The following is an 18,916-nucleotide window of genomic DNA, read 5'->3' on the forward strand; positions in this document are numbered from 1 at the left end:
GTGAACAGTCCATGATGGGGGTGAGAGGGGTCCCTAATGATGTTCTTGGCTCGGGATAGGCAGCGCTTCTGGCCAATGTTCTAAATGGAGGGGAGAGAAGTCACGATGATTTTCTCTGCTGTCCTCATCACCCTCCTCACACTACCCCAGTCGGAGGCACTGCAGCCTCCACACCACACAGAGATACAGCTGGTCAGGATGCTCTCTATGGTGCCCCTGTAGAATGTGATAAGGGTGGGTGGGGGCAGGTGGGCTCTCCTCATCCTCCGCAGGAAGTACAGGCGCTGCTGTGCCCTCTTCACCAGTGATGCAGTGTTCATGGTCCAGGAGAGTTTGTTTGTGATGTGCACCCCTAGGAACTTGGTGCTGCTGACAACCTCCACAGCCTTGTTGTTGATGAGAAGTGGGGCATGGTTGGGCTGGTTTTTCCTGAAGTCGATAATGATCTCTTTAGTTTTGTCAACATTCAGGACCGGGCTGTTGTCTCTGCACCAGCCCACCAACTGCTCCACCTCCTCTCTGTAGGCCAGGTCGTCGTCGTCCCTGATGAGGCCCACCACTGTTGTGTCGTCCGCAAACTTCACGATGTGGTTTGTGGCTGACCTAAGGACTTTAAACAGGCCAATCTGAAAACAGTTCTCCCGCATTTCCACTAGCATGTCGACTTATTTCAATTGGAGTACAATCTTGAACAGCTTCATCGAACAAAATAAGTTATTTATAACATTTCACTGTCTACCTCATAATTAATATATAAAGGGTAAAAGAATAGGAAACTGCTGCCAGGTTTTTGGCTGACCACTGGAATAAAAGGAAATATCCTGAACAATGGCATGCTTTTTTTATGGAAAGATAATATCGGGAAATTTCCTGCGGCACACTAATGTGCCCCGGCGCACTGGTTGAAAAACACTGCATTAAGGCACTGAATTCGTTATGGCCAATAGGAAATCAGATATTATGATTTGAGTTGCGAAAAATACAGTAGACCCCCATCCAGGTTACGGTGTCAACTGCCTCGGACTCTGATTGGCTCCCTGTCACTATTTAAACCCACTGTTACGAAACGGAACGGGAATCAGGAAGTTGGAACTCATTTGCGTAGACGATCTGTCACTTGAATTGAGAAAGAAAAGTTGTCCAACACACAAACGGATTAAAAACAAAACAATGCAGGCTCAAATGCAGGCAAAACTACGGACTAGGCATTTAACAGGAATCTCTCAGAATGTTACACCGAAGTACAACAAAGTCCAACAAGCACAACAAGAATAAACAGCTATCAAACAGGCATGAACAGGTTTTCAACAACGATCTGGCAAAGGGCTGTTCCAAAAGTCGCGTTAAAGTACCCATAGGAGTAATCAGGAAATGCAGGTCAGCCGGTGTCAAGGGGCAGGGCCAGCTGGGCGCCATGACAACCGTGCAGGACATGACACCCACGTCTATCTGTCACCTGTTGTCAGTCCGTCTGCGAACCTCAGTGTACTCTAGGCAAGCTTTTTGACCCTGACTCCCACCTGTGTTTGCTCCCGTCTGTTCTCCTGGCTTCGACCTGTTTTTTTATCCTGACCACGTCTACTCTCCTGTCCTGGCTTTCGACCCGATTTTGATTTGACCACGTTTTTGCTCTCCCGTCCCGTCTACTGACCCGTTTTTTCCCTTCTCGACATCGCTCGCCACGGAAGTCTCACTTCCACGTTCAGAGCAATTACCAGATCGTGGGTGCAACCCTTTCCTTTCTTCCAATAAAACTGAGAGAAACGTAACGAAAGATGGCGGCATCCCTGTCCGGCTGCGGCTACATCGGCTCGCTACAGTTTTTAAAACTTCGGCCATAAAACCCAGTCTTCGACTCAGTTTTGACGGCGCACAAAGTCAACTCAAACTGCAGATTAAGATACGATCGCAGTTTTTTTTTGCTGGATATGCGATCATCCAGACATCAAGCGCTCGGTGCTACGACCACTCTGGAGTGTTTATTAGCCACGGACTGCTATTTCAACAAGACCCAGCGGCCTACAAAGCAACGAAGCAGAGTGGCAAGAGAGCGGTGTACCGGAGGAGGAAGCTAGGTTGTCGGGCCGGGCTAACCGCTAGGCTAAAGGCTAAACCCTTCAAAACGCCTCTCCCATCCGTTTTCCTCTCCAACGTTCGCTCTCTGGACAATAAACTGGACCATTTACAACTGGAAGTAACATCGAACCGCGAGATGACGAACTGCTGCGCTAAAATTCTGACGAAGACATGGTTAAACTTATCTGTCCCGGCTGACGCTCAAGGAAACTGTGCGGGTCAGATGTATCGACATTTCATTCTGTATACACGTATACACGAATGACAGTAAAGGGAATCTGAATCTGAAAGTGGGTCCTGTCTCCGTTCTGGTCCTGACACATATAAGATACTGTTCAGCTATTGGTATGCATCACGTCCTCATTAAGATGCAGATAGGCTGTTGGTTGAACTCCTTAGTGTGCTAGAATAGTCAAGTTAATGTACTTGTATCGCCCTTAATCCCAAAATATCTCAAAGGATTACACAGACTATGACACCATCCCCTGATCTGAAACCGACATGCTGGCAAGGAAAACTAAGCATGAGGAAAATAGGACACCTTGAGAAGGGGCCACACAAGAGGGACCAGGCTGCAATAGATGCTGCATTGGGTAACTGTACACAAAAATAAGTCAGCATTAATAGTAAACGTTGGTAATACCTGTATATAACATTGAATACAGATTTCTGTACTGTGTTTGTTTGCTGTTGGCCCTCAGAGCTGCATTGATGCTAAAGGGAGAAGCAAATGATTTTGCATGCCCCAAAAAACATGCAAAATTCACAATTTGCAGTGTTGGTGCGAATTACACGTCTCATTTGTCTCTTAATTGGTCTCCAATTGGCTGACGTCATGATCAGTGTTCCCTCTAAGCTGCGCGCGTGCGCAATTGCGCACTGCTCGCACATTCTCAGCGCACAAGAAAATCTAGCCAGCGCACAAAAATCAGGGCTCAATAGTACTAATTAAGAAGCGACTTAAGTCAAAGTTACAGTGCGCGAAGGTAAAAATACACGGGTTCCCCTGACGTTGTGTCCTAAATGCGCTATTTCGAAGTCGAGTCGAAGTAGAACGAAGTTGAGTAAAGTTAGTAGAGAACCAGCTTCTTTGACTCGGCTCACTAAAAGGAACCGGCTCCTTCGGGTCCTAAACAGCTCTTCAGGTTGTTTTGGCTTCTTTAATCCCAACATGACCAAACATTATGTAAAATTATGTACAACATGACTTAAAGGACGGGGGGAATAGAACAAAAAAGAAAAAAATACCAAAATGAAAAAGTAGTGAAAAGCTAAAAAAAAGAAACAAAAGGAAGAGAAAAAAAGAAGGAAAAATTAAGTAAAAGAGCCAGAAAAAAAGAAAAGAAAGAAATGTAGAAAAAAAGTAAATAGAGAACAAAAAGAAAAAAGCAACAAGAAAGTAGAAAAAAACACAGAAAAAAGAAGAAAACGTTTGTGTTGCATTCAAATAATTTCCAATTATATCAAGTCAATCTTGTTGCCAACATTGAACTTCCACTCAAAAATGTGATTAAGTAGAGTTCTGTATCTTACAACCGACTATATAAGCCCCCAAAAATGTTAATATTATGCGACAAAATACATCAGGAAATAAAAAGAAATGGATATCTTGTGAAATAATTTTAAGAACGAAAGATGTTTGTAGGCCGTACAACCTTTGCAATAGTACATGAGTCAATTTATTCGTCTTTCTTTGTAAATATGTGTAACCCATGTGTAATATGTATTTGCAACTGTATATTTTTGTAATGTATTTATTTTAGACACTTATTCTGATTTGTTTTGCACGGGTGAACGAAAAATGAGGGGCGAAACAAACGCGGGGTGCCGAGTTTAAGTGGGGACCGCTAAAGGTGAGGGACAGACAAGGAAAGAAGAGGGGGTAAAAAGTTGGTTAAAGAAAAAGGAGTTGCGTGAGTAAACGTGTTCATCCGATACCTTTGGAAATATACACTATTTTCCTTGGATTACTTTCAACGGGACCCGGACTCTGCAGGTCTGCATCAAACCTTAAGTACCTGTTTCATTTTCCGTTCATTTTGCCGGCTGTGATTTTTGGACTGTGGACATTTAGTTTCAATCGCGGGACTTGATGTCAGGTTTGGGTTAATTTTGTGTTTGTGTTACATGTTTAAATGTGGGCGCATGCGGCTTATAGACAGGTGCGGCTTGTGTATGTACAAAATCGGTTTTCCTCTTAAAATGTGGTGGGTGCGGCTTATAATCAGGTGCGCTCTATAGTCCGGAATTTACGGTAATTTTCTTAGGTTACTATCTCATATCCCGGGGATCTACTCTATGTAGAAAATGGATAAAATGACCTTTGTTTTTCCACAATTCTTGACTTTTTCATGTCTTTATGTGGCACGTGACAAAGGACATACCACAATAACCAGTCCGGAAAGATTCCGAGAGTCCTAATGAAGTTGCCAGGTCGAGTGGTTATTTCCATCCTGCTTAGAAGTGAAATGTGTTTGTGATCACAACAACACAATAACCCACGGCAGTGGCGCCCTGTCGATACCGGTGACCAATGACGTTCATTTTTGCCGGACTAATAAATGTGTTGGATCTAAATGACACGGCACGCTCATGCATCTTCATGAACCCCCCATCCTCGTGTTTTACGCCGGTCTCAGTCCATTTTGCCCGGCGGCGTATGACCGAGTGCCGGCGTTCGCGTTTGCACACAAACGCATCACGGCCGAACTCGTTCCACTGATTCCCATTTTTGCTGACAGGAACGAACACGGCGTCGGTGCAGGAGAGCCGCCAGCCGAGACGAGGGGAGTCGGAGGAAGGAGGAACCAAAGGAGAAGGGAAGCACATCGGACACGACCTATTTATCACCCGGACTTCTCGCCTGGGAGGGTAAGGCGGGGCGGGAGGGACGCTGAAAGGGCATGCACAAAGAAAAGCAAAAAAAAAAAATGGAAGGTGTTTGTTATGGTAGAGATTTCAAATTCAGTTGATATCCAATCCAGTTGCAATAAAAACAAAAGTATAGTAACAATTCAGAGTTATCACACAATCAAATGAGTATATTATACTAAACGGGTACCCAGTGTTGATTTGACCTGTGAAAAGTGATGGGTCCTGGGAACTCTTATGCTCAAAAAGTCCCAACAGAGATCTATGGCTCCCCAAAATTTAGTCTTATCCAGGTTGAAATCGTAAATCGGCGACAAATATATCATATAAATCTATATATTCATTCCGTTTTAATCCTCAAATTATGAATTCATTTTCTGCATCAAATTATTGTTGGTAATATACCGATTAAAGGGATAACCACAAACCCGTCTTCCTTTTTTTCTTAACTTCTTTATACAACAACATCACTATGGATTACTTCTATCCTATGGGACATGGGTTTTAGCGCACAAAAATGCGTGTATTCAAGGAATTTCAACTCCTTGCCCTGAAGAATTCTCGTGCCGGCGTGATGAAGGGGCCTATCGGGGAAGAGGAGCCGGAGCTAGCGAAGCGGCTAGCGGCGTTATAAGTCTTCGGTACCATCCGTAAGCATGGTAAATGCGAACTCACGACCAAATAAGATCATCGAGTGCTGGTGGAAAACATCGAAGCGCACAGGGAGCGCAGTTGCTGTGTTTTGCGGAAACGTGGCTCACGTTTAGCATTCCGGACGCTAACGTGTAGCCACCCGGAGCTACCCGGAGCAATCCGGCTTCAACGCCGCTAAACAGAGACGCGAAAGCCGGGGGGAATCGGAGAGGAGGCGGACTTGCTAACACGAGGTGGTGTATCCCTGGATTTTCACAAAGAAACGTTTTCCATCTGCCGCAGGGATGTCGAACTTTTGGACTGGCGTGACGTCATCCACTCCGCTACAAGCACCCCTAGGGCATCATGTTCATCTGTTAATAAACAACGGGGTAGACTGCTGGAAGTGTGAATTTCCCTACGGGGATGAATAAAGTATCTATCTATCTATCTATCTATCTATTCGTAATATTAATCATCAAAGTGAGCCGTTTGAGAGGCGGCTCTCATTGATGAGTTGAGCCGAAAAAGCCGGTTCTCTAAAATAAGACTTTCACTACACATCTCGAACGCGTTTGACTTGATTGATTGATTTGCCGTTTGGTGATAGTCGGTGTTTACCGGATGGTACCCATAATTGACAAATTTTCGTTTTTCTGTACAGATTTTCTTGTACGTTGTACACGTCTTAAAGTGCACAATACTCCCAAATCTACTAAATTGTGGACTGAGCAATTCGGAAAAACGCTGGACTGTGTAATGTAAGATCAAACATTCGGTTGTGTCCGGCAACTCTGGTTGACCCCCCCGCTTGTGACCACTCACTGGTCGTGACTTCTCACCACTGGTCCACTTTTCGCATACATACTACTACAGGCAAAAAAAAAAGAAATATTGTGCTGTAAAAAGGTGTAGAGTATTCAACGTTGGGTCAGAATTCTGTTTTGCAATGTCAGAAAAACAATGTCAAAACATGTAAAGTGAATACTGTGTTATCTGAGCTATACTGGTGGAATTTGAGGTTGAGGAAGGGGACGTTAGCTTGTTTTTGCGCATCAAAGGTTGCCGTGACAATCTACCTCAGGCGGTCCGCCCCTCCCAGGAGATCGGAACCGAGAGCTGGTAGGTGTCTCGCCTCGCACGGGCAGTCTGAATTTGGCCAGCCAGAATGTAACAGGGCATATCCTAACAAGAAGAACTGGATCAAAATCCTGACTGGTCCTGACCAAGTCTCAGCTCAGCAAGCAGCCACAGAACCTAGTCAGTCAGCAGTCCCCATTTCCCTTAAAATAAAAGGCTAGTGTGAGAAACGTCCCACATTTGGGTCCTGATCCTGTTCCGGTTCATGACAGAAAATCAACCCAAAAACAACCCCAAAAAACAACTGAAATACGACCATGACGACCCAAAAAAACGCCTGGAAAAGGATACGTAAAACAATACAAAAAAAACCTAAAATATAAAACATGAATGGAAAAAGTACAAGAGCTTGTAAAAAGTGTGAAAAATTACCAAAACAGAACAAAATGGTGTTGAAAAAAAAAGTACTAACAAGCATGAAGAAGTGCTGAAAAGTGTCAAGGTTGCCATGGCGCCCAATTGGCCCCGCCCGTGTGGCGCCAGCTGCGGGTTGTTGACATATTAGCCTCCCTGCTATTTAAACCCAGTCCTGTCACTCTCCTTTGGTCAATCCGTCTGCAAAGCTTCGTATATACTAGGCAAGCCTTTTTTGACCCTGACTGTCGCCTGTCCTGTTTGTCTCCGGCGACGACCTGTTTTAATCCCGACCACGTCTGCTCTCCTGTCCCGACTTACGACTCGTTTTTTGATCCCGGCCACATCTGCTCTCCTGTCCCGGCTTGCGACCCGTTTCTGTCCTCTGCCACGTTTTTGCTCTCCTGTCCCGGCACTCGACCGTTTTTTCCGTCCCTGACACCGCCATCACTCGCTACTGAAGGTCCACTTCCGTGTTCGGATCACAATCCGAGTACGAGAGTGATTTGCCTCCGGCAAACACCAGATCCTGGGCGCAGCCCTTCGTCTCTCTTTCAATAAGATTTGTGGTAAACGTCGCGCAAGTGGGTTCTGTTTCCGTTCTGGTCCTGACCAAAAAGTAGTAGGAAAAATATGTACATTATTACTGAAAAGTTTGAAAATGAACAAAAAACAACTGAAAATACCCCAAAAGTGACAAAAAACAAGGAAAAAAGTCTTAAAAAATGACCGTAAATTGACCAAAACATGAACTTAGACACTAAAAACCAGCCCCCCAAAAACCCAGAATGGCTTAAACAAACGACCTAAAAACAACCCAAAACCAATGTTTGTTTTTTTCATTATTATTTTTTAAGACAGCGAACACAAACTATCATCCCCATGCATCTTTGAGACCCTCTACATCACAGGTGTCAAGCAGGCGGCCCGCGGGCCAGATCAGGCCCGTTAAGGGATTGAATCCGGCCCGCGAGACAACACTCAGAGAAGCGCAAGAGAAAAACAAGCTGCAGGTTGAAATATGTCTACTTGATGTTGCCAAAGCCAGGTGCCTTGAACAAAGACACTGTACTTGTATTTATTTTTCTGTCTCTCTCTCTCTCTCTCTCTCTCTCTCTCTCTTTTCAACTCCTTTTCTTCCACTCTGTCTCTTTCACTCTCTGTGTCTCTTTTTCTCTTCCTTTGTTGCTCTTTGTCTCTTTCTCTCTCTGTGTCTTTTAACCTCTTTTGCTCTAACTTCCTTTTTTCCTTTTCTCTTTCTCTCTTCCTACCCTTCGCACTTTCTTTTCTCTTTTCTTCTCCTTCTGTCTTTCTATTTCTCTTTGGATTTCTTTCTTCCTCTCCCTTTCTTTTCCCCCTCTCTTACGACTTTTTATCTTTTGTTTCTCACGCTCTCTCCCTCTCTCCTTTTCCCTCCCTCTTTCTCTTATTTCTTTATCTCTCTTTTTCTTTCTCTTTAATCTACTAGTCCGGCCCCCAAAAGAGAATGTTTGTTCCATCGTGTGGCCCCCGAGTTCAAATGAGTTGGACACCCCTGCTCTACATACACATTTAAACAATAATCGTCATCGAGGTGCACGTTCTGTCCATGCCAACGCGACGCGTTTGCGTACGCGTCGCCAATCAGAATTTTCAGTGTTTTCCCGAATGCAGGGCCACGCGTCTCTCTGCAAACGATGCGGCGGGCTCGCCTCCGGCTCGGGGAAATTGGTGTTCGATTTTAAGCGGGAGGACGGCGCGCCTTCGGGCCGGCTATTAGCCGCGTGCTAAGCTAAAGGAATGCAAATAGCGGCCCCGGGTTAAGCAGAGGGATCATTAAAAGGCATTCAGTGTCTTCAATAATACAACAGGTGATGCATGGCCGCGCCCGGGCCACGCTTAGACCGATTGTTCCTCGATAAAACTCCGACGGGTCGGGGGAAGTTCAGGGGAATGTTTAGAGGGGCGATGACTCGACAGGTTGTGGTCTTTTAAGGTCGCGCTGACGTATTTATTATCGTTTTACGGGACCCAAATCGTGCATCCCGGACCCTCCTAAAAACACTCCATTATAGGGATGATTAATGTTCTTGTGTGATTCTGTGAATAATAACGTACTTGTTGTTATCTGGAGAGGACAATCGACGTGGATTGATCGGATTGGATTCACAGTCTTGTTCCACGGACAGACTGAGGAGATCGTTTCCTCCTCATGCCATGAGGCTCTTTAACTCCACCCAGGGGAGTAAAAGCCCACATTAAAGCCCACCCCCACATTTGCATATTACCCTATTTTTATTACATTGTGTATTTTTGGCAGCACTATTTAAATACTCTATATCAACACGTTATATTGGGTATTTTTGTATTCTGTATCTTTATTTTATTATTTTATTTTTTAACACAAGGATACTGCTGGAAGTTTGAATTTCCCTACGAGGATGAATAAAGTATCTATCTATCATCCATCTAATCAATCTATCTATCTATCTAGACATCTATCTTTCTAGACATCTATCTATCTATCTATCTAGACATCCACCTATCTATCTATCTAGACATCTATCTATCTATCTAGACTTCTATCTAGACTTCTATCTAGACACTCTATCTAGACATCTATCTATCTACCTAGACATCTATCTATCTATCTAGACATCTATCTATCTATATCTAGACATCTATATATCTATCTAGACATCTATATATCTATCTATTTAAACATCTATATATCTATCTATCTAGACATCTATCTTGACATCTATCTAGACATCTATCTTGACATCTATCTAGACATCTATCTAGACATCTATCTGGGCATCTATCTAGACATCTATCTATCTATCTATCTATCTAGACATCTATCTAGACATCTATCTAGACATCTATCTATCTAGACATCTATCTATCTAGACATCTATCTATCTAGACATCTATCTATCTAGACATCTATCTAGTCATCAATCTATCTAGCTAGACATCTAGACATCTATCTAGACATCTATCTATCTCTTTCTATCTATCTAGACATCTATCTATCTAGACATCTATCTATCTCTATCTATCTATCTAGACATCTAGCTATCTCTATCTATCTATCTATCTAGCTAGTCATCTATCTCTCTATCTAGACATATATCTATCTATCTAAAATTCTCTCAGAAGTACAAAGTGTCCCAAAATGTACTCAAGTAAATGTAACGGAGTACAGAGGCTCCCCTACTTACGTGAAACGGTAGTTACGAAGATTTTTTTCGGGATGTCGAAAAATATCCGGACATTGCTGTTAGATTTTGTATCGTGTACATCTTCTTCCGAGTAGAGGTCAGTACTGTAGTGCTTCTTTCCACCGCGTGGCGCTGTGAGAGCTCACCCAGCAACAAGAAGAATTCCAGCTTCCTCTTCCTAGTTCATGTGTGAATATTCTATACTGTATCTCCAGCGCGCTAAGATCTTTGACATTTTTATTGTTAAATATCTCGCGCATCCATTCAATATGGTCGGTGTAACGTGTAAAGAAAAGGCACGCCGTTTCATTTGAAAATAGAAGTGGAATAAGAAAGCTTGATGCGGTTGAGAAGATGGTTAGATGGCTTTTTTTTGGTCCACTCTCTACCACAGATGAGGATCTTTTGAAGCTTATCTTCCAAAAGTAAGTTAAACTCAACTTTATTTATCTTTATAGAGCAGATTATTTTAAGAAATGTTTATTTTTTTGTACAAAACAATACAGGTTACTTATACAAGAAGGATGCCGGTGAGTCGCTTTTCTATCCCTGCAAATTCAAACACTACCCCCCAGATTTGAATTAAAATCAGAGGAGCCGCTTCATTTGGCAAGAGCCAGCCGCATTCGATTTCGCAGCACCGAATATGTCTGGAGCTATCGAGCGGAATTTAAAAGAGAAGAAAACACGCTTAAAATAGCCCAAATTGTGACCCAAGCTATTTGGCCCGCAGCGCAGTCGGAAAATAACCGCGAAAGGCGGCGTTTATTCATCCCGGCCGAATAAAAATGGCGCAAACGTCCCCCTGAGAACCGGGCTCCGTCTTTCTCACAGTTAGAGGTCACTGAAGGTTAAAAGCAAGGACAGCGGGCGAGCAAAGAAAATGGAGCCTAAATGGAACACGCCGCCGCCGCCGCCATGCTCTTAAATTGGGTTGTAAAAATTCACATCTCTCTGCTTTATACAAGTGTCCGGCGTGAGATCGAGAGAGGGATAAAAACAAGCAAATCAATTTAGCCGCCGGATTTATTTTCCGATCACAGCGAGAGTCGAGTAATAAAAACCGTATAGAGTCAAGGCTGAGTTCGGCTTGCCTTTTTTTTTTCGGTTTCTCGTGTAAATAGATGGATACCTTTGACACTCCAAAAAAAGTCCCTCATGAAATGTAGTGTAATTATATACATATATATCTCATTCGCTACACCACTTATCCTCAGTAGGGTCGCGGGGGTGCTGGAGCCCATCCCAGCAATCATCGAGCAGTGGGCAGGGGACACCCTGAACTGGTTGCCAGCCAATCGCAGGGCACACGGGGACAGACAACTCACTCGCTCATTCGCACCTAGGGACAATTTGGAACGGCCAGTTCACCTGAAATGCATGATAGATAAAAAGAGGGGCTGACAGAAGCGGAGCTATATATATACATATATAAGTACCGACAGACAGATATAGATAGAAATATATAGAGCTTGATACGTAGATAAAAAGAGGGGATGAGAGAGACGGAGCTAGACATACCCAGACCGTATATCTGTCTCTCTGTCTCTGTCTCTCTCTCTCTCTCTCTCTGTCTCTCTCTCTCTGTCTCTCTCTCTCTCTCTCTCTGTCTCTCTCTCTCTCTCGCTCTCTCTCTACTGACAGACGGATAGAGATAAATAAAAATATATAGAGCTAGATACATAGATAAAAAGAGGGGATGAGAGAGGGAGCTAGATTTAGCCAGACTGATATCTCTCTCTATATATATATCTATCTATCTGTATTTATATATAGAAAGATATAGAGACAGATAGATAGAGATAAATGTATTCTTTTTTACATGCAAGGAGTTCATTATTTGGTGACAATTTTTCCGGCATCTAAGAAGAAGAAGCTCATAAATCTACGGTGAGGTATTGAGATTTTGGACCGAGACTGTATTGGCAAATACTCCGAATCGAATAAATCAATCGAACCATTACCTTTAGAAGACAGACAGATAGATGGATGGATAGTTAGAGAGATTGATGGAAAGATAGATAGAGCTACATAGATAGATTGATAGATAGATAGATAGATAGATAAATAAAAAGGGGGAGAAAGAGAGATGGAGCTAGATACTATATAGCTAGAGTGATTGAGCTATAGAGATAGACAGACAGATAGATAGATTAAAAGAGTGGAAGGGAGAAGACAGACAGATAGATGGATGGATAGTTAGAGAGATTGATGGATAGATAGAGTTAGATAGATAAAAAGGGGAGAGAGAGAGAGATGGAGCTAGATACTGTATAGCTAGATCGATAGAGCTATAGAGACGGATAGACGGATGGATAGTTAAAAAGATTGAGGGATAGATAGAGCTTGATGGATAGAGTTAGATGGATCAAAAGCTAGATCGATAGAGCTATAGAGACAGACAGACTGATAGACAGATAGATAGATAGATAAAAAGAGCGGGAGAGAGAAGACAGATGGATAGATGGATAGATAGATAGATAGAGCTAGATGGATAGATAGATGGATAGAGTTAGATAGATAAAAAGGGGAGAGAGAGAGAGAGATGGAGCTAGATACTGTATAGCTAGATCGATAGAGCTATAGAGACGGATGGACGGATGGATAGTTAAAAAGATTGAGGGATAGATAGATAGAGCTAGATGGATAGATAGATAGAGTAAGATAGATCAAAAGCTAGATCGATAGAGCTATAGAGACAGACAGACTGATAGACAGACAGATAGATAGATAAAAAGAGCGGGAGAGAGAAGACAGATGGATAGATGGATGGATAGTTAGAGAGATTGAGGGATAGATAGAGCTAGATGGATAGATAGAGTTAGATAGATAAAAAGCCATAGAGACAGACAGATAAATGTATTCTTTTTTTACATGCAAGGAGTTCATTATTTGGTGACAATTTTTCCGGCATCTAAGAAGAAGAAGCTCATAAATCCACGGTGAGGTATTGGCATATACTCCAAATCGAATAAATCGATTACTCACTCCTTTGACTTCCTCCTTTGAAATTTTCGATCCCGCCAAACGTTTTCCCGGCCCCGGCCAAACCCGAGGCTCTCCGACCGCGCCGATAATTGAAACGGAAGCGGCGACAAACGAGACGCTGATTTATGAAATCCGTCCCTCTGTTTATCACGGAAAGCTCATTCCGAATGCGCCACGCCCGTCCCACCGCGAGACGGATGAGTCGTCCCGCCGGCGGGAGAAGAGCGATGGCCGCGGTAAACTCCGACGATAATCGACTCGTGAAATTAAACATCGGCCTTCACCCCAAAAAAACGCCGGGAATGATTGTGGGTGGCAATGTTCCCTCAAACATTCCCCGAACGCTTGAAACAACAGTGAGCAACAGCAATCCCATGTGTGGCAACTAAATCATTGTATTTGATTATATTTTTTTGTGGAAGTTCAACGTTGGCAACAAGATTGACTTGATATCATTGGAAATTATTTCAATGCAACACAAACTTTTTCTTCTTTTTCCCTTTTTTTAATTCCATTGAAAAAATCTTATTGTGTTTATTTTTTTCCAGGTATTACTTTTTCTTGCTTTTTTGTTCTCTATTTCCTTTTATTTGTTTCTTTTTCTTTTTTTCTGGCTTTTTTTCTGAATTTTTCCTGTTCTTTTTTCTCTTTTTCTCTCCTTTTGTTTCTTTTTTTTCCTCGCTCTTCACTACTTTTTCATTTTGGTATTTTTTTTTTCTATTGCCCCCCCCCCTAAAGTCATTTTGTGCATACTTTTAGATAATATTTGGTCGTGTAGGGATTAAAGAAGCAAAAACAACCTGAAGAGTCGCTTGCGACCCGAAAGAGCCGGTTCTTTTTAGTGAGCCGAGCCGAAGAAGCCGGTTCTCGAAAAAGTCTACTGACTACTCAACTTCGTTCTACTTCGATCTTGACTTCCAAATATGTACTATTGCAAAGCTTGGACGGCCTACAAACGTCGTTTGTTCTTACAATTCTTTCACAAAATATCAATTTCTTTTGATTTCCTGACATATTTTGTCGCATAATATTAACATTTTTGCGGGCTTATTTCGTCGGTTGTACGATACAGAACTACTACTGACTTTACTCAACCTCGTTTTTTTTGGCCTTTTAATATCGGTTTTCAGTTTAGTTTCCGTCTAGTTTTGTCCTGTTTCATATTTTCTCCAGTTTTTGTTCCCGTCTAGTTTCTCCCGTTTATTTTCGATATCCTGATTCGTTATCAATCCTGTCTGTCCCGTCCTGTCCGGTATCGACCTCATTTTCAAGTCAAGGCTTCCCAAAGCGCTTTACAATGTGCTCCACATTTCCCAATAGCGGCCTTGTATTGCAGCCATGTAAGACGCTAACCTGCTTATTGGGGGTATTAGGGGTTCAGTGTCTTACCCAAGGACACTTCGACACGTATCACGGATGAGCCGGGATTCGAACTGGGATCCCTTGATCCCAAGGCGAGCGATCTACCTCCCGAACTATAGCCGCCCATGCCGCCCAACACAAACTTGCATGGGCGACAAACTTTTTCTTCTTTTCTTCTTTTTCCCTGTTTTTTTTCTATTTTTTTTAATTCCTTTAAAAAAATCTCATTGTGTTTATTTTTTCCTAGCTGTGACTTTTTTCTTTTTGTTCTCTATTTACTTTTTTTCCTTTGTTTCTTTTCTTTTTTCTGGCTTTTTTCTACATTTTTCCTTCTTTTTTTCTCTTCCTTTTGTTTCTTTTTTTTCTCAGCTTTTCACTATTTTTTTCATTTTGGTATTTTTTCTTTTTAGTTCTATTCCCCCATCCTTTAAGTCATTTTGTGAATAATTTTACATAATATTTGGTCATGTTGGGATTAAAGAAGCAAAAACAACCTGAAGAGCCGTTTAGGACCCGAAAGAGCCGGTTCTCTTTAGTGAGCCGAGCCGAAGAAGCCGGTTCTTGAAAAACTCTACTGACTTTACTCGACTTCGTTCTACTTCGACCTTGACTTCAAAATACCGCATTTAGAACACAGCGTCAGGGGAACCCGAGTATTTTTACCTTCATGCACTGTAACTTTGACTTAGTTGGCTTCTTAATAAGCAATTTCGAGCCCTGATTTTTGTGAGCTGGCTAAACTTTTTTGTGCGCGGAATAGCTCTGGGTAGTGCGCAATTGCGCACGCAGTTTAGAGGGAACATCGGTGCGGCAAAGCGATTTGTCTGCAATTAGCGACTGGGCGCATAACTCACGTACGGGAGCTCATAAACACGTCGGCGCCTAATGGGACAAGACCGCGTAAGGCGACGCTACCCGGTGCCGAAGCGCGTGCTGAATAAACATAAAAACAGTAAGTTAATAAACGTAAGTGACATTAACAGGACCCGAGGCTAACGGTGAACAGCTTTCTCGTTTGTCAGCGGCTCCTATTGAATGCTTCGGAAAAGGTCCGCCGCTATTTATGGTCCGGCCCGGCTCATTTATAAGCGCCGGTCGGGTTAAGTAGACGGGGGAGACTTTCGCTGAATGTCGTTTTACCGACCGGCTTTTAGGGAGAGGTTCAGTGTTCATTTGTGATGGGTCCCGGGGACTCGCATGCTCCAAAATCTATGGGTCCCAACAGAGATCTATGGGGCCCCAAAATGTAGTCTTATCCAGGTTGAAATTGTAAATCGGCGACAAATATATCATATAAATCTATACATTCATTCAGTTTTAATCATCACAGTTAATTGATAATACAAAGCAGTTATCACTTCAGATTTTTCAGTTCATATATTCTTCGTGGTTTGCTGTCCTGCCACAGTTGTAATGCCTTCTAAAGGTCCAATCCATTATCATCCTCCTCATAGCGTCACCAGGAATATAATTGAGTCCATTTTGGCAGAAAAGTCCTTTTCTTGCTAGGAGTATTCTTTTGTTTATTTTCTTTCGTCGAATCGTTGGCTTCAACACGCGTGTTTTCCTTGCCCCTGTGATCTTCCGTAGAATTTCTCCGCCGTTCTTTCGTGCCGGAATTGTTGCCGTTGTTATCACTTTCGGCATTATGTTTAGACTTATTACTGAGACCGAAGAAATTACCAATTTGTGTTGATTTTCACCTTTCCTTGACGACAAACCACCACAACAGTGGCTTCATCTCGAAGCAACGAGATCTCGTTGGCCGAGTTCGGCGTGCCGACAAAAACTCGAACCGCGAGACCAAAACAACAATGGCGGATCTGCCTGACGAAAAGTTTGAAGTGCAGTAAATCTTTGGTTAAAAAAAAAAAAGGAATCGGGGAATAATGACAATTTGGTGTCAAAAACGTTGCGTCCAGGGGACGCACGTTGATTTGACACAATGCGTCCCCAGCAAAAATGATGCGTCTAGGACGCGGGCAAACCAGAACACTGGAGTTTGAATGTTAGCGTTAGCGGTGATGTTGGTGTGTGGTGAGGCACAGTCAGATTTACAAATAAGTGATGCTATATGCTCATGTAGGTTTTAGATCAGGGGATGGTGTAATAGTGTAGTAGTCTGTAGTCTGTAATAGTCTGTGGTCTGTCCAGCCCTTTGAGACTCCTTGAGGGTGTCACAAATAAACATGACTTGAATTGACTGAGGTTTTTGAGTTTTTCTTTCCCTCATGTTGTTTTTAGATCAGGGGATGGTGTCATCATAGTCTGTAGTCTGTGCAGCCCTTTGAGTCTCATTGTGATTAAGCGTGTCACAAATAAACATGACTTGAATTGACTGAAGTTTTTGAGTTTTTCCTTGCCCTCATGTACCGTATTTTCCGCACTATAGGGCGCACCGGGTTATAGGGCGCACCCCCAAAAAATAGTTTTTGGTCCTATATCTTCCATAGATAAGGCGCACCGGATTATAAGGCGCTACAATGGGAACGTCGACAAAACAGTCAGATGATTCAGTCCAACTGATTCCCCCCTTAACATTCCCAAAGCTTGCAAAGACGCAAATACGTGTCGAGAACACGTGCGGATGCGGTGTCCGTACGATGTCACTCAAATGCATCGTTCCATCATTCGGAAGGTTAAAGTCTTGGGATTTAAGAAATGCCACACATTCCTTAGTTTCTATTTTCTTTTTCGCTCGCAACTTTACTGTGCACATGACAATAAACACTTGGAATTGAGTTGAATTCACTCAACTCATCACAGCAACATCAAGATCGTTCTAAAACAAGATACCGGGAAAATATAAAGCCGCGTAGCTCACCTAAGTTCTCACGTTCAATAATGATACGCAATCATGGTCTTCTTACAACCGTTAGTGAAGTAAATCCAGGAGAGTAAATTATTTGCAAATACAGACTGATAAAACATATTTCTCTATGGTGTACTTTAGCAAGCTTGCTAAGCTTGCTACGCCATTGCTAAACTCGGCCAATTGCAAGATTTGTTTTAGTCATCTAGCCTATTGGAGGCTCTGAATAATTTCAGCCAATAGCGATCGATTTAACTGATGATTGACACATCTTTTTCGGCCAATTGCAGGGTTTGGTTTGGCCATCTATCCAATCCGAGGCTCCGAATAACTTCAGCCAATAGTGATCGATTCAAATGATGATTGACACATTGGTTAGCCAATGAAACGCCGGTAAATAAATCCCAGCATACACCGCGGACTTGCTACGCCATTGTTAAACTCGGCCGATTGGAGGGTTTGTTTTGGGCATCTAGCCAATCCGAGGCTCCGAATAACTTCAGCCAATAGTGATCGATTCAAATGATAATTGACACATTGGTTAGCCAATGAAACGCCGGTATATAAATCCCAGCATACACCGCGGACGACCTCGCGCTCGGGGGAGAATCTAGTCGGCGGCTGTTGAGTAAGTTGCGAGACCTTGCGAATTTAATATTGAGCCATATATAAGGCGCACTGTGTTATAAGGCGCATGGTCGGCTTTTGAAAAAAATTAAGACTTTTAGGTGCGCCTTATAGTGCGGAAAATACGGTAGGTTGTAGATCAGGGGATGGTGTAATGGTGTAATCGTCTGTAGTCTGTAATAGTCTGTGATCTGTCCAGCCCTTTGAGACTCCTTGAGGGCGTCACGAATAAACATGACTTGAATTGACTGAGGTTTTTGAGTTCTTCCTTGCCCTCATGTTTGTTTTCGATCAGTGAATGGTGTCATAATAGTCCGTACTTTGCAATAGTCTGTAGTCTGTGCAGCCCTTTGAGTCTCCTTGTGATTAAGAGTGTCACAAATAAACACGACTTGACTTGACTTTTGACAGTCTTAAAAATTGATTTGAATTGAAATCAGGGGAGCCGCTTCCATTAGCCAGAGTCGGCTGGATTTGTTTTCACATCTGTTGCAGCCTGGTCATCCTGGAAGGGGGGTTACCTCATAGGCCAGACCTGGGCACTCCGGTCCTGGAGGGCCATACGTCCTGCCAGATTTTGAAGTTTGCTCTTCTTTAACTCAGGTGATACAAATTATAACCTCGTTAGCAACCTAGCAAGTGCTCGTTAACGATACTGGTGATTGGAATCACCTGTATTGGATCAGAGAAACCTCAAAAATCATGCAGAACATGCGGCCCTCCAGGACTGGAGTGCCCAGGTCTGTCATAGGCAGTCCCTTCTCAAGATTTTTTCATTTTCCTCATGTTGAGGTTTTTGAGTTTTCCTTGTCCTCATGTCGGTTTTAGATCAGGGGATGGTGTAATA

General features: G+C 42.9%; 1 long non-coding RNA gene across 1 annotated transcript in view; it reads left to right on the forward strand.

Moving 5' to 3' along the window:
• The window catches only part of LOC148360532 (uncharacterized), a 132,285-nt gene extending 127,372 nt beyond the window's left edge, over positions 1–4,913 (forward strand). The window contains exon 4 of the long non-coding RNA XR_015851198.1: positions 4,818–4,913. This is a non-coding gene — a long non-coding RNA (uncharacterized LOC148360532). The remainder of the gene's footprint in view (positions 1–4,817) is intronic.
• Positions 4,914–18,916: the final 14,003 nt, after the last annotated feature.

The sequence above is a fragment of the Urocampus carinirostris genome, chromosome 8 (genome assembly GCF_059441175.1).
Source record: "Urocampus carinirostris isolate Australia breed hairy pipefish chromosome 8, RoL_Ucar_1.0, whole genome shotgun sequence".
Taxonomy (NCBI): Eukaryota; Metazoa; Chordata; class Actinopteri; order Syngnathiformes; family Syngnathidae; genus Urocampus; species Urocampus carinirostris.